Below are 25139 nucleotides of genomic sequence, written 5' to 3' on the forward strand. Positions count from 1 at the left end.
TGGCCACCCTCCACCAGGCCCCCACTCATGTCCCCCTGCACCCCCACCCCCCTGCCACCATGGCCACGCTCCACCAGGCCCCCACTCATGTCCCCCTGCACCCCCACCCCCCTGCGACCATGGCCACCCTCCACCAGGCCCCCACTCATGTCTCCCACCACCCCCACCCCCCAGCAGTGCAGGGGCAGCCTCCACCAGGCCCCCACTCATGTCTCCCACCACCCCCACCCCCAGCCACCAGGGGCAGCCTCCACCAGGCCCCCACCCATGTCTCCCACCACCCCCACCCCCCAGCAGTGCAGGGGCAGCCTCCACCAGGCCCCCACTCATGTCTCCCACCACCCCCACCCCCCAGCAGTGCAGGGGCAGCCTCCACCAGGCCCCAACTCATGTCTACCACCACCCCCACCTCCCTGCCACCATGGGCAGCCTCCACCAGGCCCCCACCCATGTCTCCCACCACCCCCACCCCCCAGCCACCAGGGGCAGCCTCCACCAGGCCCCCACTCATGTCTCCCACCACCCCCACCCCCCAGCAGTGCAGGGGCAGCCTCCACCAGGCCCCCACTCATGTCTACCACCACCCTCACCCCCTGCCACCATGGCCACCCTCCACCAGGCCCCCACTCATGTCCCCCTGCACCCCCACCCCCCAGCATCCAGGGTCACCCTCCACCAGGCCCCCACTCATGTCTCCCACCACCCCCAACCCCCAGCCACCAGGGGCAGCCTCCACCAGGCCCCCACTCATGTCTCCCACCACCCCCACCCCCCAGCAGTGCAGGGGCAGCCTCCACCAGGCCCCCACTCATGTCTACCACCACCCCCACCCCCCTGCCACCATGGCCACCCTCCACCAGGCCCCCACTCATGTCCCCCTGCACCCCCACCCCCCTGCGACCATGGCCACCCTCCACCAGGCCCCCACTCATGTCTCCCACCACCCCCACCCCCCAGCAGTGCAGGGGCAGCCTCCACCAGGCCCCCACTCATGTCTCCCACCACCCCCACCCCCCAGCCACCAGGGGCAGCCTCCACCAGGCCCCCACCCATGTCTCCCACCACCCCCACCCCCCAGCAGTGCAGGGGCAGCCTCCACCAGGCCCCCACTCATGTCTCCCACCACCCCCACCCCCCAGCAGTGCAGGGGCAGCCTCCACCAGGCCCCAACTCATGTCTACCACCACCCCCACCTCCCTGCCACCATGGGCAGCCTCCACCAGGCCCCCACCCATGTCTCCCACCACCCCCACCCCCCAGCCACCAGGGGCAGCCTCCACCAGGCCCCCACTCATGTCTCCCACCACCCCCACCCCCCAGCAGTGCAGGGGCAGCCTCCACCAGGCCCCCACTCATGTCTACCACCACCCCCACCCCCCTGCCACCATGGCCACCCTCCACCAGGCCCCCACTCATGTCCCCCTGCACCCCCACCCCCCAGCATCCAGGGTCACCCTCCACCAGGCCCCCACTCATGTCTCCCACCACCCCCACCCCCCAGCCACCAGGGGCAGCCTCCACCAGGCCCCCACTCATGTCTCCCACCACCCCCACCCCCCAGCAGTGCAGGGGCAGCCTCCACCAGGCCCCCACTCATGTCTACCACCACCCCCACCCCCCTGCCACCATGGCCACCCTCCACCAGGCCCCCACTCATGTCCCCCTGCACCCCCACCCCCAGCATCCAGGGTCACCCTCCACCAGGCCCCCACTCATGTCTCCCACCACCCACACCCCCCAGCCACCAGGGGCAGCCTCCACCAGGCCCCCACCCATGTCTCCCACCACCCCCACCCCCCAGCAGTGCAGGGGCAGCCTCCACCAGGCCCCCACTCATGTCTACCACCACCCCCACCCCCCTGCCACCATGGGCAGCCCCCACCAGGTCCTCACAATCCCCAATCATGTGCGTAATGGTCAGCCTCCACAGCCAAAAAGCCCTACCAAGTAACCCATTCACCCACATAGAAATGGAAATCACATGTTACACCCCCAATGTTCATTAAGCTAATGAACCCATGTCCGTCACACACAATGTTTGCAATTGAATGGGAAAACACCCAACATGACATGCATGAAACCAATGAGATGATACCACACAGTGAAGTATGGAAACAAAATTGTATTGAAAAAAATAAAGAATGCTAAAGAAAGAAAACAAACTACAATGTGAATGAGAAAAAAAAGCTGCATGTCCGTCTAAAAACACAAAACTGCAAATCCGAATCCAAAAAAATTTTGTCCAAAGTCAAATGTAAAAAAATCTCCATGCAATAAAGAACTATGTAAAAAACTACCAAGGGTCCATGAGCCCAACTGAACAAAGGAAACCTACTAAAAAACCTACCTAAAAATCAACTATATACAAAAAGTGGAGCAGTGTCCGTCGACTCCAAATCATAATAAGAAAGAAAGAAAGGAAACCTAAAACTATACAAAGGCGGCGGGCAAGTCCAGCGGCTCACTCCGTGGTGTCCCGGGCCAGGGCATCATCGAACTCCTGTTCGATGTCCCGGAGGCGGTCCAGTTCCATGGCCCTGAGGGTCCGCAGGGACGACGCCGTGTCCTCCTCCAACCCCCTGCGGATTGCCTCGAGGCACTCGGCCCGCCTCAGGGCCCTCCGCATGGAGTTCTCCGCCCTGACCATTGTGAGCCGCGCCTCTTCCGCCCGCCGCCGCTCCGCACCTATGGCGTGGCCCAACCGCTGCCACACGGAAGACACTCTCTGTCCTGGGTCCCCCTGCCCTCCGGCCGATGCCTGCCCCTCCGATGTCGAAAGCCCCGAGCCTTCATGTCTCCCACCATGTTGCTGCTGCTGCTGCTCTGCCTCTGCCCGTGCACTGCCTCCTGCTGCCTGCACATCCTCCGCCGGCTGGGGTGCAGTTGTTGATGTGGCCACCCCTGCTGGACCTCCGACTCCCGACTGTGGCAGGGATGCCTCCTCCACCAGCCTGGCCGCACCGTCAGAGGCAGCTCCACAGGGCACCCAGGTGACTGATGGGTGGGAAGATGGCACAGAGGACGACTGGCGCGTAGGGGGTCCAGTTGAGGAGGGGGTCGGAGCAAGCCCCATCAGACAGCGGAATCCGGCCTGGGTGACCTGTCCCAGCAGGCTGACGTGGTCAACGAGCCATTCGAGATGACGTGCAGTCTCTCCATGAAAAGACTGCAGGTCACCTCGCATGGCCCGTTGACGCAACGCCACACCAGCCAGGACAGGCTCAACCCGGACCTGGATGGCCACGTCCGCAGGCAGAGGAAGGCCAGTTGACGTCAGCTCATCCCCTGCCTGAAAACGGGTCTGGACGTAGGCATCCCTGCTGGTGCAAGATGATGCAGGGACAGGATCGGGGACAGGATTGCACACAGGCACCTCCGCGGCGGCCTGTGCTGCCTCCTGTCCCTGGTCCTGCACTGCACCACTAGCACCAGTGGGATCCCCACCTCCAGACCCCGTCTCTGGTGCTTGCACGGCCTCCTCCTCCACCAAACCCCCTACCAACCTGGATGACTCCGTGCCATCTTCCCCTGTTGGGCCCTGTGGGGTCCCAGCTGCCCCTTTGCTGCCGAGGAGTCCAACTGCAACCTCCGCCTCTTGGACCTCCCCCCGGCAGCTGCGGCCTGGGACGCGGCACCGGACTCCTCACTCCCCGACGAGATGACAACACGGGAGGGGAGCCGGGCCTTGCGTCTCCGGCTGGCGGTCGGATCCCCGCTGCTGTGCTCCACAGCACCTTCTCCGCCCTCTTCATCAGTTGACGCTGCAGACAGGGAGAAACAAAACACAGGCATCAGGGCACTGTACAATGGACACATACACACATGACAGTTGCACATGAGTGGCATTGGCAAACCTCAGACATGTCATCACAATCCCCAACAAACATGTCATTGCAACTCGCACACATGAGCCATACCACAGCCATATCGCAACTGCCACCACCATCCCTACACATACAACAGCATCAGCAGCCAAAGGGGAGCCAGACATCACATGCAACACAGGAAGTGCACCACACATGTACACACACCACCACACTTGCATGCATGTATACACCTCTGCCAAGTGTCGCACTGTTCAGACGGGCATCCATGTCACATCTGCCAATCAGGCTTCCACATACCGCTGTCACATGCATCCATGTTGCATCACTGTTGCACCCTTGTCAAATACACACACATGCACATGTACACAGTGCTCATACATTCAGCCGAAAACAACATACATGCCTGACATCACGGACATGTCTACTTACATACACATTCATCCAAACATGTGTGCACGCACAACTGCATTTGCCATGCAAGCCCACACACACAAGCACCATCCATGTCTCACACATTACAGCCCTCGCATGTGTCAGCCCCACGGCCCTGTACACCCCCACCCATACTCGACCCCATACAAACAGATGTGCAACCTGCACAATACCGAATAATCACCACACGCACTGCTCACAATCAGGATGCATGTACACTCACCGCTCGACTCCAGACGGGTCTGCTTCTCTAGGACCTGGACGTGGAGCGCTGGGGATATGCGTTCCAGGACCCCCATCTGTTCTTCCGACAAGTGGCCCCGGCGCCCCTTGGCATCCGCTGCCTTCAAGAGGCGCCGGGCCTTGTTCAGGGTCCTGGACCTGAAGTCCTCCCAGCGCTTCCTGACATGTTGTAAGTCCCGGACTGCCACCCCCTCTGCGTTGATGGCAGTCACGATGTCAGTCCAGATCCGAGTCCGTCCTTCCTTGTCGGCGCGGGAACTTCCGAAGAGGGCATCATACTGCCCCAGGACTTGCTCCACCAGGACACCAACTTCGGTGGCACTGAAGCTGGTGCCCCTCTGCCTCTCTGGCCGGGGGTTGTCAGTGGTCACAGATGGTGTTTGCCCCGACATGACAACCCCAGAGGCAGGAGTGGGTGGGCAACTGGGTCCTGGGGCTGGGCTGTGGAGCGATGGAATTCCAGTCGGGAGTCTTCGGTTCCAGCAGGGGTGGTCACAGCAACAGCACCCCTGGCTGATGTGCAGGCAGCAAATGGCAGTGCACGTGGGCAGCAGGCAGTCAGACAGCAGCAGATGGCAGGTGGGAGCGTGCTCGGGGCTCTGGGGGGCAGTAGTTCGGCCTTCTGGGCAGGAGCGTGGTCTTCCGTGTGCTTACGCGTGGCCAGCTTGGTACGGAGTGATTTGGCACGTGAAAATCCTGCACGTCAGCGTGAAAACCGAGGAAAGGCCCTTAGCGCGTAAGCGCGTCAGCACGCATACGCGATTCTATTGGACCAAAGGCCCTCAGCGCGTAAGCGCGTCTGTGACGTGACCCGCACGGGTGTTTCCCACACAGCACGTGATGACAGAGCACACGTGGAAAGACTGCACGTCAGAGTGTCATCGCGTGTGATTGGTGGAAATGGCCCTACACGCAGAAGTGACAAAGCGTGTAATTGGTGGAAATGGCCCTACACGCATAAGTGACAAAGCGTGTAATTGGTGGAAATGGCCCTACACGCATAAGTGACAAAGCGTGTAATTGGTGGAAATGGCCCTAGCGCGTACACGCCGCGTAAGTGATGCTGGACGTGTGGGCCTGTATAAAAGGTACGCGTAGAACACCATTTCCTTGTACGTGCTTTTCGTGGAGAGCGAGTGGGTGAATTCTGTACTTCTTGTCGTTTCACACGCGATTTACTTCACGGCGTTTCAAGTTCGTATTCCTTGCTACCTCTGACAGCTTTTTCTCTTTTCTCTCTTTTACTGGTTTACCTGGGCCTGTTCCCTCAAACAGTGTTCCCTTCTACTGTTGTCCTGTCTCCTCAGACAGCGTACAAATCTTCTTTTGGCAGGGGTGTTGCCAACCAAACGCGCTCCTTTTTCACGCTCTTTGACCTGGCAGACGGTGAGTCACGCACGTATCGAACATCTGTGCTTGCCCCGTGTGTAGCCTACCCCTTCAGAGGTCATTCTAGGCTGCGTGTGACACGCATACGTTCATTCTTGTGTTACTGGGTGCCACAGCGTAGTGCAGGTTTTTCTTTCTGCACACGTGGTCTAGGAGGGGTTGCGTGCACGTCATCTCCCTTTTTTGGGGCTCCTGTGCGTAGCGTGACCCGTCATCTTTCCCCAGGGGTTACAATCAGCCTTGCAAGAGCACTAGGGTACAATTACCATCTGGTACCCAACCCCTTTGACCCCCAATTGCCCAGGACAATATTTTACAGCCACTCCCATACGCACATTAACATCAGTGCCATGGCTGGGAGGCGAGGATTCCGTAAGGGTGGCAAAGGTGGAAGAGCCACAAGTGGTGGCCGTGGTGGATCCAGTAGGGGACGTGGTCGTTACTTGCAGGGTGAGCCTGTCCCCCCATGTGTGGAGGACCAGTCAAGGGCACCCATAATCCCCCCCCCCTCCCGTTGAGGCTGATGTGGCTGACACCATCCATGCTCAGCCCTTGTTGGACCAGCCCATTGTGGCACCAGACCTGGCTGACTCCATGGCTGACTTCCAGGTCAGCAGGCTTATTACCTGTGCGCTGGTGCACGTTGATGTCACCATGCCACGTGCATCTGGGGCAGCAAGGTCATCTGCTGCACCAAGTAGGCAGGGCGGAGAGGCTGCAGGGGCAGCTGCGGCTCCATCCACCCCAGCCCTCACACACCCAGCCCGGACAGTGTCGGTCCTAGTCCATGCTGCTGACATTCCCCCTGACACCATCACACTAGAGCCAATGCCTGCACCAACTCCCATGCTGAGTGTGCAATCCCACACTCCTGATACAGAGTCCACCAGGGCTCCTGCCCCTAGTGTCCAGAGCGGTGCAGGACACTCAGGATCACCACCACCTTCCAAGCGGAAGAGGAAGAGTGCTCGTCCGGCACAGGCTGATGCCCCAGACACGGCTACACAGTCCGGCCCGTCCAGGAAGCCCAGCTTCACGGATGACGAACTGAATGCACTTGTCGAGTATGTGTCCGCACATGACAACGAGATGGTCATTGTTGCAGGATCCAAGACCACACCTGCACAACGCCAGGCACACTGGCAGAGCGTTGCGGACATCGTAAGTGCCCTTGGAATCGTGAGGCGCACAGCCAATGATTGCTAAAAGCGCTGGAATGACCTAAAGCACAGGGCAAAGAGTAAGCTGGCCTCAAGTTATGCCGCAACTCTAGTGACTGGAGGTGGGTCTCCAGTAGTAGACATGGAACTCACTCCACATGAGTCAGTCGCTGGGACCTACGTCACGGAGGAACAGATCCAAGGCGTGGGAGATTTGGCTGATTACGAGGCATTGTCCGGTGAGTGCACATGCATGTGTGTCATCCATGTGCATGGTGTGTGTGAGGGCTTCTGTTTGTGTGCCAGGTGAGAGTGCGTGCGCCTGAGTCGTATGGGTCAGCCATGTGCTTCATGCAATACATCCTGCGCAGCTGCATTTGGCCATAGCAGTATCCCTTCTGCCAACAGTAGACATCTAGCCCAACTGCACGCCAGTTGCCCTTGAAGTGTCACCTTGCCACAACATTGTTGCTTATTTTTTCACTGTTCATTTAGTCAGATTGTTTGCATTCCACCACTTTTACTAGGCATGTCGCAGTCCTCTAGTCACATGTCTGACATGGCTATGGTAAAGTGGAGTGACTTTGTTACCTGGATATCATTTGTTCAAACATGTCCCTGTGCAATTGGACCATTTCGGACTGGCAGCTCCAGGTGAAGAATCTGACCTGTTTGAATTAGAAAAGCTATTACATGCGGAACTGGACTGAATGAATAGGTGCTGCCCTCCTCTCCATCTTCACTCAATAGCAATGGTACGTGCCATCTGTGTGATGGCATGTGTGTTTCACCTGGCAATCACAGGCCAATGTGTGATGCCACTGCCAGGCAGCATGCAGAAAATGTGTTCATCTTCCATCTTGGTGTCATCAGTGTGTGCCATCTGCCTGCCCTTCATACGCATTGAGGGCGCATGCATGGGAGGGTTTTAGTCATGTGGGACATGTGTCAAACATGTACTGGTTCTCTTGCTTCTCAGCCCTCATTGTGTGCCATGGTGCTAATGCCTGTTTCCATTTCTTTGTTTTTATGTCTTTGCAGGGGAAGACGCACCTGATACTGCTGGGGTTGTGGAGATGGTGCAGACCCAGGAGGGGTCCGAGGGCCGACCAACCACCAGTGAGGGACGTGGTGTGGTGGTGGGTGAGAACCCACAAGTGCTGCAGGTCGTGCTCTCAAGGGGTGTCTCTGGCTGCACCTCCCCCGAGCTGTACTCAGGTGTTGATTCGGATGAGACCTACGTGCCGTCGCAGGTGAGTGTTCCAGGGAGGGATTCTGTTCTGTCCCACCCACCTGCACCAGGGTCAGAACCCTCAATGGGGATGTCAGTGTTGGCAGCTACGCCTTTGGTAGTTACGGATGCAGGGTCACACTCCGCGACATCTGATCCTGTTCCTGGGCCAGCAGATCAGAGGGGGAATGCAGTCCTGCAGCCTCAGGCAGTGCCGGCACTGCAAGGCGCAGTTCGCCTTGCCCCAAACAGGTGTGGTGCCCGCCGACGTGGTGGCCGTACGCCACCTGGCAATACCGCATGGGAGCAATCCATTTACGGTATGGCAACCCAACAGGCAGCATCATCCGAGATGATGGCTCAGGCCATGGATAGGGTGGCCACTTCCATTGTTCCCCCTGAAAGGCTGATGGAGCGACTAGAGCAGGCAACCGACTCCATCTGCCAGTCACACAGGGAGGACATGTTGGGGTCCAACAGGGACAGGCGGGCGGCACTGGCGACTCTGCAGGAGGCCATCTCCATTGAGTCCCAGGGCCACAGGGAAGCCCTGAGGCAGAAGCTCCTTCACCTCAGGACGACTCTTGTTGAGCTTGAGGCTTCAACACACCAAAGGACAGAACAGCAGCTGGAGCGTCTCACCCGTACGCTCTCAGCTGAGATGCAGGCAACGAGGGCGGAGTTCCGGGCATCCCGTGAGTTGTTGCATGGGGACCTCCGCACACTCATCCTCCAGAACCAGACCTACCACACCCGCATGCTTGCAGCCATGGAGGAGCAGACTAGGGCCTTGCGTGGGCTGCCTCCCATAGTGCAACCACCTCCGGATGCAGCTGCACAGGGTGAGAATAGCGACAGCAGTGATACTCCCACAATAGGGTAGCCGTGTGGGCCATGAGCCCATGGAGGTGTTTTTTTTCCCAGGATCCACGCAGGTGGGTTCTGGTGTGCATCCTGTCCTCGGACCTCCTGGGTGGCCTCCCCAACCCCCCCGGGCCCATCAATGGCCATTTTTGATTTTTGTTTATTTTTATTTTTATTTTTATTTTTATTTATTTTATTCCCAATTTTTTTGGGACGATTTGTTGGCTTCCGTGGTTCCTGTGGGCATACGCTGCATTGTGGCTGGGCACATGCAGGCTTGTAATGTATTTGGTTCAGATGCTTGGGTTTGAGTCACACACCCCTCCTGCTTCCCGTTTCCATGGGCTTGCAAAGGGTGCCCAAGTGACAGTGAATTACACAGTGACGTTGGACTCCCATGAGCTGTGTGGGCAGTCTGTAGTCAATACTGTGTATACATTCCTAGTGCATATTGCTGTTGTGTTGTACACTGCATGTTGCATTGATGTGTAACTCATCTTCTGTGTCTACCTCCCAATTTGCAGGTCCCTTCCTCATGTCTACACAAGGACCTCTAGTCTGGAGATGGGGTCCATGTTGGCAGCAGTGCACCTACAACTCTACATGGCGCCAACACTGCACAGTTGGTAGTGGTGGGAGTGCAGGCATTTCCAGGTGGTGAGACTACTAATATTTAACATTTGTGATGTCATGTTGATGGTAGTACGTGCTCAAGTTTGTTGTTGGTCCGGCATTACTGTGAGCATTTCAGGTGTTGCAAGTTTCTAATAGGGACACTGTACATTGTGACACTAGTGTCATGTTGTGGGGATTACTTTGTTTACCTGCAAATAGCATGACATGGCACGGTGTGTCGTGTGGCGGTGCTGGGGTTGGGTTGGCTGACATGGCACTGTCCTCTTGTTGCATTTTGCAAGTGGGTATTCATTTTAGCTGCTTGAATGTGTAACTTCACAAAACTGCATTGGTGGTGTCTGTGTGGGTAGGGATGCACACATTGTGACACTTCCAGGTGAACAATCTCAGGCTGATATGGTTTTCACGGTTCATTCTCCAGACATTCAGGATCAGTGTCAGGTTGAGTCATCATTGATTGTCAGATGGCATGTGCCAGGGCAGTGTGCACTCCACAGGGGTGTGATTTCTATGTGAACTAATTAGCCACTAGCTGTGTACGGGCTGCCTCCCCCGTGCCCTTTCCCCTCCCATGCGCAGCGGCTGTGCATGTGGTTGGGGATGTGGTGCCACCACCATGTCCACCGCCAGGCCCCGGCGTGTTGCAACGTTGTGCAGGACACATGCTGCCACTATGATCCTGCACACTACTGGGGGAGCGTACAACAGCTTCCCGCCAGAACGGTCAAGGGAGCGAAAGCGTGACTTCAGCACTCCGAATGTGCGCTCCACTATGCCCCGGGTTGTAATGTGGGCTGCGTTATATCTTACCTGGGGTGGCGTGGTGGGGTTCCGAATTGGCGTCATCATGTGGGGGCTGAGAGGGTAGGCACTGTCCCCTGTGGAGGTGGTGATTGGTATCATTGGTGGGGTTGTGACCTTGCTCAGTATCTGACATGCATGCATGTGCAGTGGCATTCATACTCACCAAGCAGCCATGTATCGCCATGCCGCCCAGCTTCTAGGTCCCGGTTTAGGGTGGACATTCGGTAAATGAAGCTGTCGTGGGTTGACCCGGGATAGTTGGCATATACTGAGGTGATGATTCCCTTGGCATTACATACTACCTGCACGTTGATGGAATGCCAGTGCTTGCGGTTCCTATAGATGTGCTCAGATGCCCTGGGGGGACATAGAGTCACATGGGTGCAGTCGATGGCACCTAGCACTTTGGGGAATCGTGCCACAGCGTAAAAATCCAGGGCGGCAGCATGCCTTTCTGCAGGGGTTCTGGGCAGGTATATGTGCCTGCGGACTGATGGGCGTGCAGTGATGATGTTCAAGACCTGGTGTAGGCAGCGTGACTGGGTGGCCTGTGATACACCACCCACAATGGCACTTGTCCGCTGAAATGATCCAGTGGCTAAGAAGTGCAGTACATTGAGGACCTTCTCCAGGGGGCTGAGTGCTTGGAGCACAGGGTGGGTGATGTGAGGTCATCCTCCCACTCACTCACCAGGTCCAGTATGATGTGTGGTGGAAACCTGTACCTCCCATGCACCTGGTCATCAGGCATCCCGAAAAGGCTGGTTCTGGGTGTGAATATTCTGGCCCTGACTATCCTCCTCCTCCTCCTTTGGTAGGCCACGCCCACTGCTGCTAGAAACGGTATGTTCATCCTGGGTCTGAGCTTGTTATTTTGTTAGCGTGCAAATTAATGCGTTGCGCGTGTTGTAGGCGAGCGTGTGACCCGCGCACCCCTGAAATCCAGTACCCAGTCCAATAGCGTGTGGAAATTCCCGTGAACCCTGGGATACAGGTGCGCTGACGTACTTGCGTGTGTAAGTGTCCGCGCACCCCTGATATACACGTACATAGGCCAATCGCGTGTACGCGCACTTTTGTCCAATTACACGCGATGACACCCTGACGTGCTGTCCAATTACACGCGATGAGACTCTGACGTGCTGTCCAATTACACGCGATGAGACTCTGACGTGCTGTCCAATTACACGCGATGACACTCTGACGTGCAGTCTTTCCACGTGTGCTCTGTCATCACGTGCTGTGTGGGAAACACCCGTGCGGGTCACGTCACAGACGCACTTACGCGCTGAGGGCCTTTGGTCCAATAGAATCGCGTATGCGTGCTGACGCGCTTACGCGCTAAGGGCCTTTCCTCGGTTTTCACGCTGACGTGCAGGATTTTCACGTGCCAAATCACTCCGTACCAAGCTGGCCACGCGTAAGCACACGGAAGACCACGCTCCTGCCCAGAAGGCCGAACTACTGCCCCCCAGAGCCCCGAGCACGCTCCCACCTGCCATCTGCTGCTGCCTGACTGCCTGCTGCCCATGTGCACTGCCATTTGCTGCCTGCACATCAGCCAGGGGTGCTGTTGCTGTGACCACCCCTGCTGGAACCGAAGACTCCCGACTGGAATTCCATCGCTCCACAGCCCAGCCCCAGGACCCAGTTGCCCACCCACTCCTGCCTCTGGGGTTGTCATGTCGGGGCAAACACCATCTGTGACCACTGACAACCCCCGGCCAGAGAGGCAGAGGGGCACCAGCTTCAGTGCCACCGAAGTTGGTGTCCTGGTGGAGCAAGTCCTGGGGCAGTATGATGCCCTCTTCGGAAGTTCCCGCGCCGACAAGGAAGGATGGACTCGGATCTGGACTGACATCGTGACTGCCATCAACGCGGAGGGGGTGGCAGTCCGGGACTTACAACATGTCAGGAAGCGCTGGGAGGACTTCAGGTCCAGGACCCTGAACAAGGCCCGGCGCCTCTTGAAGGCAGCGGATGCCAAGGGGCGCCGGGGCCACTTGTCGGAAGAACAGATGGGGGTCCTGGAACGCATATCCCCAGCGCTCCACGTCCAGGTCCTAGAGAAGCAGACCCGTCTGGAGTCGAGCGGTGAGTGTACATGCATCCTGATTGTGAGCAGTGCGTGTGGTGATTATTCGGTATTGTGCAGGTTGCACATCTGTTTGTATGGGGTCGAGTATGGGTGGGGATGTACAGGGCCGTGGGGCTGACACATGCGAGGGCTGTAATGTGTGAGGCATGGATGGTGCTTGTGTGTGTGGGCTTGCATGGCAAATGCAGTTGTGCGTGCACACATGTTTGGATGAATGTGTATGTAAGTAGACATGTCCGTGATGTCAGGCATGTATGTTGTTTTCGGCTGCATGTATGAGCCCTGTGTACATGTGCATGTGTGTGTATTTGACAAGGGTGCAACAGTGATGCAACATGGATGCATGTGACAGCGGTATGTGGAAGCCTGATTGGCAGATGTGACATGGATGCCCGTCTGAACAGTGCGACACTTGGCAGAGGTGTAGACATGCATGCAAGTGTGGTGGTGTGTGTACATGTGTGGTGCACTTCCTGTGTTGCATGTGATGTCTGGCTCCCCTTTGGCTGCTGATGCTGTTGTATGTGTAGGGATGGTGGTGGCAGTTGCGATATGGCTGTGGTATGGCTCATGTGTGCGAGTTGCAATGACATGTGTTTTGGGGATTGTGATGACATGTCTGAGGTTTGCCAATGCCACTCATGTGCAACTGTCATGTGTGTATGTGTCCATTGTACAGTGCCCTTATGCCTGTGTTTTGTTTCTCCCTGTCTGCAGCGTCAACTGATGAAGAGGACGGAGAAGGTGCTGTGGAGCACAGCGGCGGGGATCCGACCGCCAGCCGGAGACGCAAGGCCCGGCTCCCCTCCCGTGTTGTCATCTCGTCGGGGAGTGAGGAGTCCGGTGCCGCGTCCCAGGCCGCAGCTGCCGAGGGGAGGTCCAAGAGGCGGAGGTTGCAGTTGGACTCCTCGGCAGCAGAAGGGGCAGCTGGGACCCCACAGGGCCCAACAGGGGAAGATGGCACGGGTCATCCAGGTTGGTGGGGGGTTTGGTGGAGGAGGAGGCCGTGCAAGCACCAGAGACGGGGTCTGGAGGTGGGGATCCCACTGGTGCTAGTGGTGCAGTGCAGGACCAGGGACAGGAGGCAGCACAGGCCGCCGCGGAGGTGCCTGTGTGCAATCCTGTCCCCGATCCTGTCCCTGCATCATCTTGCACCAGCACGGATGCCTACGTCCAGACCCGTTTTCAGGCAGGGGATGAGCTGACGTCAGCTGGCCTTCCTCTGCCTGCGGACGTGGCCATCCAGGTCCGGGTTGAGCCTGTCCTGGCTGGTGTGGCGTTGCGTCAACGGGCCATGCGAGGTGACCTGCAGTCTTTTCATGGAGAGACTGCACGTCATCTCGAATGGCTCGTTGACCACGTCAGCCTGCTGGGACAGGTCACCCAGGCCGGATTCCTCCGTCTGATGGGGCTTGCTCTGACCCCCTCTTCAACTGGACCCCCTACGCGCCAGTCGTCCTCTGTGCCATCTTCCCACCCATCAGTCACCTGGGTGCCCTGTGGAGCTGCCTCTGACGGTGCGGCCAGGCTGGTGGAGGAGGCATCCCTGCCACAGTCGGGAGTCGGAGGTCCAGCAGGGGTGGCCACATCAACAACTGCACCCCAGCCGGCGGAGGATGTGCCGGCAGCAGGAGGCAGTGCACGGGCAGAGGCAGAGCAGCAGCAGCAGCAACATGGTGGGAGACATGAAGGCTCGGGGCTTTCGACATCGGAGGGGCAGGCATCGGCCGGAGGGCAGGGGGACCCAGGACAGAGAGTGTCTTCCGTGTGGCAGCGGTTGGGCCACGCCATAGGTGCGGAGCGGCGGCGGGCGGAAGAGGCACGGCTCACAATGGTCAGGGCGGAGAACTCCATGCGGAGGGCCCTGAGGCGGGCCGAGTGCCTCGAGGCAATCCGCAGGGGGTTGGAGGAGGACAAGGCGTCGTCCCTGCGGACCCTCGGGGCCATGGAACTGGTCCGCCTCCGGGACATCGAACAGGAGTTCGATGATGCCCTGGCCCGGGACACCACGGAGTGAGCCGCTGGACTTGCCCGCCGCCTTTGTATATAGTTCTTTAGTTTTAGGTTTCCTTTCTTTCTTATTATGATTTGGAGTCGACGGACACTGCTCCACTTTTTGTATATAGTTGATTTTTAGGTAGGTTTTTTAGTAGGTTTCCTTTGTTCAGTTGGGCTCATGGACCCTTGGTAGTTTTTTACATAGTTCTTTGTTGCATATAGATTTTTTTACATTTGACTTTGGACGACATTTTTTTGGATTCTGATTTGCATTTTTTTTTTTTTATACGGACATGCAGCTTTTTTTTTCTCATCCCCATTGTAGTTTGTTTCCTTTCTTTAGCATTCTTTATTTGTTTAAATACAATTTTGGTTTCCATACTTCACTGTGTGGTATCATCTCATTGGTTTCATGCATGCCATGTTGGGTGTTTTCCCATTCAATTGCAACCATTGTGTGTGACGGACATGGGTTCATTAGCTTCATAAACATTGGGGGTGTAACATGTGATTTCCATTTCCATGTGTGTGAATGGGTTACTTGGTAGGGCTTTTTTGCTGTGGAGGCTGACCATTACGCACATGATTGGGGATTGTGAGGACCTGGTGGGGGCTGCCCATGGTGGCAGGGGGGTGGGGGTGGTGGGAGACATGAGTGGGGGCCTGGTGGAGGCTGCCCATGGTGGCAGGAGGGTGGGGGTGGTGGGAGACATGGGTGGGGGCCTGGTGGGGGCTGCCCATGGTGGCAGGGGGGGTTGGGGTGGTGGGAGACATGAGTGGGGGCCTGGTGGAGGGTGACCCTGGATGCTGGGGGGTGGGGGTGCAGGGGGACATGAGTGGGGGCCTGGTGGAGGGTGACCCTGGATGCTGGGGGGTGGGGGTGCAGGGGGACATGAGTGGGGGCCTGGTGGAGGGTGGCCATGGTGGCAGGGGGATGGGGGTGGTGGTAGACATGAGTGGGGGCCTGGTGGAGGCTGCCCCTGGTGGCAGGGGGGTGGGGGTGGTGGTAGACATGAGTTGGGGCCTGGTGGAGGCTGCCCCTGCACTGCTGGGGGGTGGGGGTGGTGGGAGACATGAGTGGGGGCCTGGTGAAGGCTGCCCCTGCACTGCTGGGGGGTGGGGGTGGTGGGAGACATGGGTGGGGGCCTGGTGGAGGCTGCCCCTGGTGGCTGGGGGGTGGGGGTGGTGGGAGACATGAGTGGGGGCCTGGTGGAGGCTGCCCCTGCACTGCTGGGGGGTGGGGGTGGTGGGAGACATGAGTGGGGGCCTGGTGGAGGCTGCCCCTGGTGGCTGGGGGGTGGGGGTGGTGGGAGACATGAGTGGGGGCCTGGTGGAGGCTGCCCATGGTGGCAGGGGGGTGGGGGTGGGGGTAGACATGAGTTGGGGCCTGGTGGAGGCTGCCCCTGCACTGCTGGGGGGTGGGGGTGGTGGGAGACATGGGTGGGGGCCTGGTGGGGGCTGCCCATGGTGGCAGGGGGGTGGGGGTGGTGGGAGACATGAGTGGGGGCCTGGTGGAGGGTGACCCTGGATGCTGGGGGGTGGGGGTGCAGGGGGACATGAGTGGGGGCCTGGTGGAGGCTGCCCCTGGTGGCTGGGGGGTGGGGGTGGTGGGAGACATGAGTGGGGGCCTGGTGGACGCTGCCCATGGTGGCAGGGGGGTGGGGGTGGTGGGAGACATGAGTGGGGGCCTGGTGGAGGCTGCCCCTGCACTGCTGGGGGGTGGGGGTGGTGGGAGACATGGGTGGGGGCCTGGTGGGGGCTGCCCATGGTGGCAGGGGGGTGGGGGTGGTGGGAGACATGAGTGGGGGCCTGGTGGAGGGTGACCCTGGATGCTGGGGGGTGGGGGTGCAGGGGGACATGAGTGGGGGCCTGGTGGAGGGTGGCCATGGTGGCAGGGGGGTGGGGGTGGTGGTAGACATGAGTGGGGGCCTGGTGGAGGCTGCCCCTGGTGGTTGGGGGGTGGGGGTGGTGGGAGACATGGGTGGGGGCCTGGTGGAGGCTGCCCCTGGTGGCTGGGGGGTGGGGGTGGTGGGAGACATGAGTGGGGGCCTGGTGGAGGCTGCCCATGGTGGCAGGGGGGTGGGGGTGGTGGGAGACATGGGTGGGGGCCTGGTGGAGGCTGCCCCTGGTGGCTGGGGGGTGGGGGTGGTGGGAGACATGAGTGGGGGCCTGGTGGAGGCTGCCCATGGTGGCAGGGGGGTGGGGGTGGTGGGAGACATGGGTGGGGGCCTGGTGGAGGCTGCCCCTGGTGGCTGGGGGGTGGGGGTGGTGGGAGACATGAGTGGGGGCCTGCTGGAGGCTGCCCATGGTGGCAGGGGGGTGGGGGTGGTGGTCGACATGGGTGGGGGCCTGGTGGAGGCTGCCCATGGTGGCAGGGGGTTGGGGGTGGTGGGAGACATGGGTGGGGGCCTGGTGGGGGCTGCCCATGGTGGCAGGGGGGTGGGGGTGGTGGGAGACATGAGTGGGGGCCTGGTGGAGGCTGCCCCTGGTGGCTGGGGGGTGGGGGTGGTGGGAGACATGAGTGGGGGCCTGGTGGAGGCTGCCCCTGCACTGCTGGGGGGTGGGGGTGGTGGGAGACATGAGTGGGGGCCTGGTGGAGGCTGCCCCTGCACTGCTTGGGGGTGGGGGTGGTGGGAGACATGGGTGGGGGCCTGGTGGAGGCTGCCCCTGGTGGCTGGGGGGTGGGGGTGGTGGGAGACATGAGTGGGGGCCTGGTGGAGGCTGCCCCTGGTGGCTGGGGGTGGGGGTGGTGGTAGACATGAATGGGGGCCTGGTGGAGGCTGCCCCTGCACTGCTTGGGGGTGGGGGTGGTGGGAGACATGGGTGGGGGCCTGGTGGAGGCTGCCCCTGGTGGCTGGGGGGTGGGGGTGGTGGGAGACATGAGTGGGTGCCTGGTGGAGGGTGACCCTGGATGCTGGGGGGTGGGGGTGCAGGGGGACATGAGTGGGGGCCTGGTGGAGGGTGGCCATGGTGGCAGGGGGGTGGGGGTGGTGGTAAACATGAGTGGGGGCCTGGTGGAGGCTGCCCCTGCACTGCTGGGGGGTGGGGGTGGTGGGAGACATGAGTGGGGGCCTGGTGGAGGCTGCCCCTGCACTACTGGGGGGTGGGGGTGGTGGGAGACATGGGTGGGGGCCTGGTGGAGGCTGCCCCTGGTGGCTGGGGGGTGGGGGTGGTGGGAGACATGAGTGGGGGCCTGGTGGAGGCTGCCCATGGTGGCAGGGGGTGGGGGTGGTGGTAGACATGAGTTGGGGCCTGGTGGAGGCTGCCCCTGCACTGCTGGGGGGTGGGGGTGGTGGGAGACATGGGTGGGGGCCTGGTGGGGGCTGCCCATGGTGGCAGCGGGGTGGGGGTGGTGGGAGACATGAGTGGGGGCCTGGTGGAGGGTGACCCTGGATGCTGGGGGGTGGGGGTGCAGGGGGACATGAGTGGGGGCCTGGTGGAGGCTGCCCCTGGTGGCTGGGGGGTGGGGGTGGTGGGAGACATGAGTGGGGGCCTGGTGGAGGCTGCCCATGGTGGCAGGGGGGTGGGGGTGGTGGGAGACATGGGTGGGGGCCTGGTGGAGGCTGCCCCTGGTGGCTGGTGGGTGGGGGTGGTGGGAGACATGAGTGGGGGCCTGGTGGAGGCTGCCCCTGCACTGCTGGGGGGTGGGGGTGGTGGGAGACATGGGTGGGGGCCTGGTGGGGGCTGCCCATGGTGGCAGGGGGGTGGGGGTGGTGGGAGACATGAGTGGGGGCCTGGTGGAGGGTGACCCTGGATGCTGGGGGGTGGGGGTGCAGGGGGACATGAGTGGGGGCCTGGTGGAGGGTGGCCATGGTGGCAGGGGGGTGGGGGTGGTGGTAGACATGAGTGGGGGCCTGGTGGAGGCTGCCCCTGGTGGTTGGGGGGTGGGGGTGGTGGGAGACATGGGTGGGGGCCTGGTGGAGGCTGCCCCTGGTGGCTGGGGGGTGGGGGTGGTGGGAGACATGAGTGGGGGCCTGGTGGAGGCTGCCCATGGTGGCAGGGGGGTGGGGGTGGTGGGAGACATGGGTGGGGGCCTGGTGGAGGCTGCCCCTGGTGGCTGGGGGGTGGGGGTGGTGGGAGACATGAGTGGGGGCCTGGTGGAGGCTGCCCATGGTGGCAGGGGGGTGGGGGTGGTGGGAGACATGGGTGGGGGCCTGGTGGAGGCTGCCCCTGGTGGCTGGGGGGTGGGGGTGGTGGGAGACATGAGTGGGGGCCTGCTGGAGGCTGCCCATGGTGGCAGGGGGGTGGGGGTGGTGGTCGACATGGGTGGGGGCCTGGTGGAGGCTGCCCATGGTGGCAGGGGGTTGGGGGTGGTGGGAGACATGGGTGGGGGCCTGGTGGGGGCTGCCCATGGTGGCAGGGGGGTGGGGGTGGTGGGAGACATGAGTGGGGGCCTGGTGGAGGCTGCCCCTGGTGGCTGGGGGGTGGGGGTGGTGGGAGACATGAGTGGGGGCCTGGTGGAGGCTGCCCCTGCACTGCTGGGGGGTGGGGGTGGTGGGAGACATGAGTGGGGGCCTGGTGGAGGCTGCCCCTGGTGGCTGGGGGTGGGGGTGGTGGTAGACATGAGTGGGGGCCTGGTGGAGGCTGCCCCTGCACTGCTGGGGGGTGGGGGTGGTGGGAGACATGGGTGGGGGCCTGGTGGAGGCTGCCCCTGGTGGCTGGGGGGTGGGGGTGGTGGGAGACATGAGTGGGTGCCTGGTGGAGGGTGACCCTGGATGCTGGGGGGTGGGGGTGCAGGGGGACATGAGTGGGGGCCTGGTGGAGGGTGGCCATGGTGGCAGGGGGGTGGGGGTGGTGGTAAACATGAGTGGGGGCCTGGTGGAGGCTGCCCCTGCACTGCTGGGGGGTGGGGGTGGTGGGAGACATGAGTGGGGGCCTGGTGGAGGCTGCCCCTGCACTGCTGGGGGGTGGGGGTGGTGGGAGACATGGGTGGGGGCCTGGTGGAGGCTGCCCCTGGTGGCTGGGGGGTGGGGGTGGTGGGAGACATGAGTGGGGGCCTGGTGGAGGCTGCCCATGGTGGCAGGGGGGTGGGGGTGGTGGTCGACATGAGTTGGGGCCTGATGGAGGCTGCCCCTGCACTGCTGGGGGGTGGGGGTGGTGGGAGACATGGGTGGGGGCCTGGTGGGGGCTGCCCATGGTGGCAGCGGGGTGGGGGTGGTGGGAGACATGAGTGGGGGCCTGGTGGAGGGTGACCCTGGATGCTGGGGGGTGGGGGTGCAGGGGGACATGAGTGGGGGCCTGGTGGAGGCTGCCCCTGGTGGCTGGGGTGTGGGGGTGGTGGGAGACATGAGTGGGGGCCTGGTGGAGGCTGCCCATGGTGGCAGGGGGGTGGGGGTGGTGGGAGACATGAGTGGGGGCCTGGTGGAGGCTGCCCCTGCACTGCTGGGGGGTGGGGGTGGTGGGAGACATGGGTGGGGGCCTGGTGGGGGCTGCCCCTGGTGGCTGGGGGGTGGGGGTGGTGGGAGACATGGGTGGGGGCCTGGTGGGGGCTGCCCATGGTGGCAGGGGGTTGGGGGTGGTGGGAGACATGAGTGGGGGCCTGGTGGAGGGTGACCCTGGATGCTGGGGGGTGGGGGTGCAGGGGGACATGAGTGGGGGCCTGGTGGAGGCTGCCCCTTGTGGCTGGGGGGTGGGGGTGGTGGGAGACATGAGTGGGGGCCTGGTGGAGGCTGCCCCTGGTGGCTGGGGGGTGGGGGTGGTGGGAGACATGAGTGGGGGCCTGGTGGAGGCTGCCCCTGCACTGCTGGGGGGTGGGGGTGGTGGGAGACATGAGTGGGGGCCTGGTGGAGGCTGCCCCTGGTGGCTGGGGGTGGGGGTGGTGGTAGACATGAGTGGGGGCCTGGTGGAGGCTGCCCCTGCACTGCTGGGGGGTGGGGGTGGTGGGAGACATGGGTGGGGGCCTGGTGGAGGCTGCCCCTGGTGGCTGGGGGGTGGGGGTGGTGGGAGACATGGGTGGGGGCCTGGTGGAGGCTGCCCCTGGTGGCTGGGGGGTGGGGGTGGTGGGAGACATGAGTGGGGGCCTGGTGGAGGCTGCCCATGGTGGCAGGGGGGTGGGGGTGGTGGTCGACATGAGTTGGGGCCTGATGGAGGCTGCCCCTGCACTGCTGGGGGGTGGGGGTGGTGGGAGACATGGGTGGGGGCCTGGTGGGGGCTGCCCATGGTGGCAGCGGGGTGGGGGTGGTGGGAGACATGAGTGGGGGCCTGGTGGAGGGTGACCCTGGATGCTGGGGGGTGGGGGTGCAGGGGGACATGAGTGGGGGCCTGGTGGAGGCTGCCCCTGGTGGCTGGGGTGTGGGGGTGGTGGGAGACATGAGTGGGGGCCTGGTGGAGGCTGCCCATGGTGGCAGGGGGGTGGGGGTGGTGGGAGACATGGGTGGGGGCCTGGTGGAGGCTGCCCCTGGTGGCTGGGGGGTGGGGGTGGTGGGAGACATGAGTGGGGGCCTGGTGGAGGCTGCCCATGGTGGCAGGGGGGTGGGGGTGGTGGGAGACATGGGTGGGGGCCTGGTGGAGGCTGCCCCTGGTGGCTGGGGGGTGGGGGTGGTGGGAGACATGAGTGGGGGCCTGCTGGAGGCTGCCCATGGTGGCAGGGGGGTGGGGGTGGTGGTCGACATGGGTGGGGGCCTGGTGGAGGCTGCCCATGGTGGCAGGGGGTTGGGGGTGGTGGGAGACATGGGTGGGGGCCTGGTGGGGGCTGCCCATGGTGGCAGGGGGGTGGGGGTGGTGGGAGACATGAGTGGGGGCCTGGTGGAGGCTGCCCCTGGTGGCTGGGGGGTGGGGGTGGTGGGAGACATGAGTGGGGGCCTGGTGGAGGCTGCCCCTGCACTGCTGGGGGGTGGGGGTGGTGGGAGACATGAGTGGGGGCCTGGTGGAGGCTGCCCCTGCACTGCTTGGGGGTGGGGGTGGTGGGAGACATGGGTGGGGGCCTGGTGGAGGCTGCCCCTGGTGGCTGGGGGGTGGGGGTGGTGGGAGACATGAGTGGGGGCCTGGTGGAGGCTGCCCCTGGTGGCTGGGGGTGGGGGTGGTGGTAGACATGAATGGGGGCCTGGTGGAGGCTGCCCCTGCACTGCTTGGGGGTGGGGGTGGTGGGAGACATGGGTGGGGGCCTGGTGGAGGCTGCCCCTGGTGGCTGGGGGGTGGGGGTGGTGGGAGACATGAGTGGGTGCCTGGTGGAGGGTGACCCTGGATGCTGGGGGGTGGGGGTGCAGGGGGACATGAGTGGGGGCCTGGTGGAGGGTGGCCATGGTGGCAGGGGGGTGGGGGTGGTGGTAAACATGAGTGGGGGCCTGGTGGAGGCTGCCCCTGCACTGCTGGGGGGTGGGGGTGGTGGGAGACATGAGTGGGGGCCTGGTGGAGGCTGCCCCTGCACTGCTGGGGGGTGGGGGTGGTGGGAGACATGGGTGGGGGCCTGGTGGAGGCTGCCCCTGGTGGCTGGGGGGTGGGGGTGGTGGGAGACATGAGTGGGGGCCTGGTGGAGGCTGCCCATGGTGGCAGGGGGTGGGGGTGGTGGTAGACATGAGTTGGGGCCTGGTGGAGGCTGCCCCTGCACTGCTGGGGGGTGGGGGTGGTGGGAGACATGGGTGGGGGCCTGGTGGGGGCTGCCCATGGTGGCAGCGGGGTGGGGGTGGTGGGAGACATGAGTGGGGGCCTGGTGGAGGGTGACCCTGGATGCTGGGGGGTGGGGGTGCAGGGGGACATGAGTGGGGGCCTGGTGGAGGCTGCCCCTGGTGGCTGGGGGGTGGGGGTGGTGGGAGACATGAGTGGGGGCCTGGTGGAGGCTGCCCATGGTGGCAGGGGGGTGGGGGTGGTGGGAGACATGGGTGGGGGCCTGGTGGAGGCTGCCCCTGGTGGCTGGTGGGTGGGGGTGGTGGGAGACATGAGTGGGGGCCTGGTGGAGGCTGCCCCTGCACTGCTGGGGGGTGGGGGTGGTGGGAGACATGGGTGGGGGCCTGGTGGGGGCTGCCCATGGTGGCAGGGGGGTGGGGGTGGTGGGAGACATGAGTGGGGGCCTGGTGGAGGGTGACCCTGGATGCTGGGGGGTGGGGGTGCAGGGGGACATGAGTGGGGGCCTGGTGGAGGGTGGCCATGGTGGCAGGGGGGTGGGGGTGGTGGTAGACATGAGTGGGGGCCTGGTGGAGGCTGCCCCTGGTGGTTGGGGGGTGGGGGTGGTGGGAGACATGGGTGGGGGCCTGGTGGAGGCTGCCCCTGGTGGCTGGGGGGTGGGGGTGGTGGGAGACATGAGTGGGGGCCTGGTGGAGGCTGCCCATGGTGGCAGGGGGGTGGGGGTGGTGGGAGACATGGGTGGGGGCCTGGTGGAGGCTGCCCCTGGTGGCTGGGGGGTGGGGGTGGTGGGAGACATGAGTGGGGGCCTGGTGGAGGCTGCCCATGGTGGCAGGGGGGTGGGGGTGGTGGGAGACATGGGTGGGGGCCTGGTGGAGGCTGCCCCTGGTGGCTGGGGGGTGGGGGTGGTGGGAGACATGAGTGGGGGCCTGCTGGAGGCTGCCCATGGTGGCAGGGGGGTGGGGGTGGTGGTCGACATGGGTGGGGGCCTGGTGGAGGCTGCCCATGGTGGCAGGGGGTTGGGGGTGGTGGGAGACATGGGTGGGGGCCTGGTGGGGGCTGCCCATGGTGGCAGGGGGGTGGGGGTGGTGGGAGACATGAGTGGGGGCCTGGTGGAGGCTGCCCCTGGTGGCTGGGGGGTGGGGGTGGTGGGAGACATGAGTGGGGGCCTGGTGGAGGCTGCCCCTGCACTGCTGGGGGGTGGGGGTGGTGGGAGACATGAGTGGGGGCCTGGTGGAGGCTGCCCCTGGTGGCTGGGGGTGGGGGTGGTGGTAGACATGAGTGGGGGCCTGGTGGAGGCTGCCCCTGCACTGCTGGGGGGTGGGGGTGGTGGGAGACATGGGTGGGGGCCTGGTGGAGGCTGCCCCTGGTGGCTGGGGGGTGGGGGTGGTGGGAGACATGAGTGGGTGCCTGGTGGAGGGTGACCCTGGATGCTGGGGGGTGGGGGTGCAGGGGGACATGAGTGGGGGCCTGGTGGAGGGTGGCCATGGTGGCAGGGGGGTGGGGGTGGTGGTAAACATGAGTGGGGGCCTGGTGGAGGCTGCCCCTGCACTGCTGGGGGGTGGGGGTGGTGGGAGACATGAGTGGGGGCCTGGTGGAGGCTGCCCCTGCACTGCTGGGGGGTGGGGGTGATGGGAGACATGGGTGGGGGCCTGGTGGAGGCTGCCCCTGGTGGCTGGGGGGTGGGGGTGGTGGGAGACATGAGTGGGGGCCTGGTGGAGGCTGCCCATGGTGGCAGGGGGGTGGGGGTGGTGGTCGACATGAGTTGGGGCCTGATGGAGGCTGCCCCTGCACTGCTGGGGGGTGGGGGTGGTGGGAGACATGGGTGGGGGCCTGGTGGGGGCTGCCCATGGTGGCAGCGGGGTGGGGGTGGTGGGAGACATGAGTGGGGGCCTGGTGGAGGGTGACCCTGGATGCTGGGGGGTGGGGGTGCAGGGGGACATGAGTGGGGGCCTGGTGGAGGCTGCCCCTGGTGGCTGGGGTGTGGGGGTGGTGGGAGACATGAGTGGGGGCCTGGTGGAGGCTGCCCATGGTGGCAGGGGGGTGGGGGTGGTGGGAGACATGAGTGGGGGCCTGGTGGAGGCTGCCCCTGCACTGCTGGGGGGTGGGGGTGGTGGGAGACATGGGTGGGGGCCTGGTGGGGGCTGCCCCTGGTGGCTGGGGGGTGGGGGTGGTGGGAGACATGGGTGGGGGCCTGGTGGGGGCTGCCCATGGTGGCAGGGGGTTGGGGGTGGTGGGAGACATGAGTGGGGGCCTGGTGGAGGGTGACCCTGGATGCTGGGGGGTGGGGGTGCAGGGGGACATGAGTGGGGGCCTGGGGGAGGCTGCCCCTTGTGGCTGGGGGGTGGGGGTGGTGGGAGACATGAGTGGGGGCCTGGTGGAGGCTGCCCCTGGTGGCTGGGGGGTGGGGGTGGTGGGAGACATGAGTGGGGGCCTGGTGGAGGCTGCCCCTGCACTGCTGGGGGGTGGGGGTGGTGGGAGACATGAGTGGGGGCCTGGTGGAGGCTGCCCCTGGTGGCTGGGGGTGGGGGTGGTGGTAGACATGAGTGGGGGCCTGGTGGAGGCTGCCCCTGCACTGCTGGGGGGTGGGGGTGGTGGGAGACATGGGTGGGGGCCTGGTGGAGGCTGCCCCTGGTGGCTGGGGGGTGGGGGTGGTGGGAGACATGAGTGGGTGCCTGGTGGAGGGTGACCCTGGATGCTGGGGGGTGGGGGTGCAGGGGGACATGAGTGGGGGCCTGGTGGAGGGTGGCCATGGTGGCAGGGGGGTGGGGGTGGTGGTAAACATGAGTGGGGGCCTGGTGGAGGCTGCCCCTGCACTGCTGGGGGGTGGGGGTGGTGGGAGACATGAGTGGGGGCCTGGTGGAGGCTGCCCCTGCACTGCTGGGGGGTGGGGGTGGTGG

This window comes from Ambystoma mexicanum, chromosome 7q, assembly GCF_040938575.1.
Source record: "Ambystoma mexicanum isolate Mex_15411 chromosome 7q, UKY_AmexF1_1, whole genome shotgun sequence".
Classification (NCBI taxonomy): Eukaryota; Metazoa; Chordata; class Amphibia; order Caudata; family Ambystomatidae; genus Ambystoma; species Ambystoma mexicanum.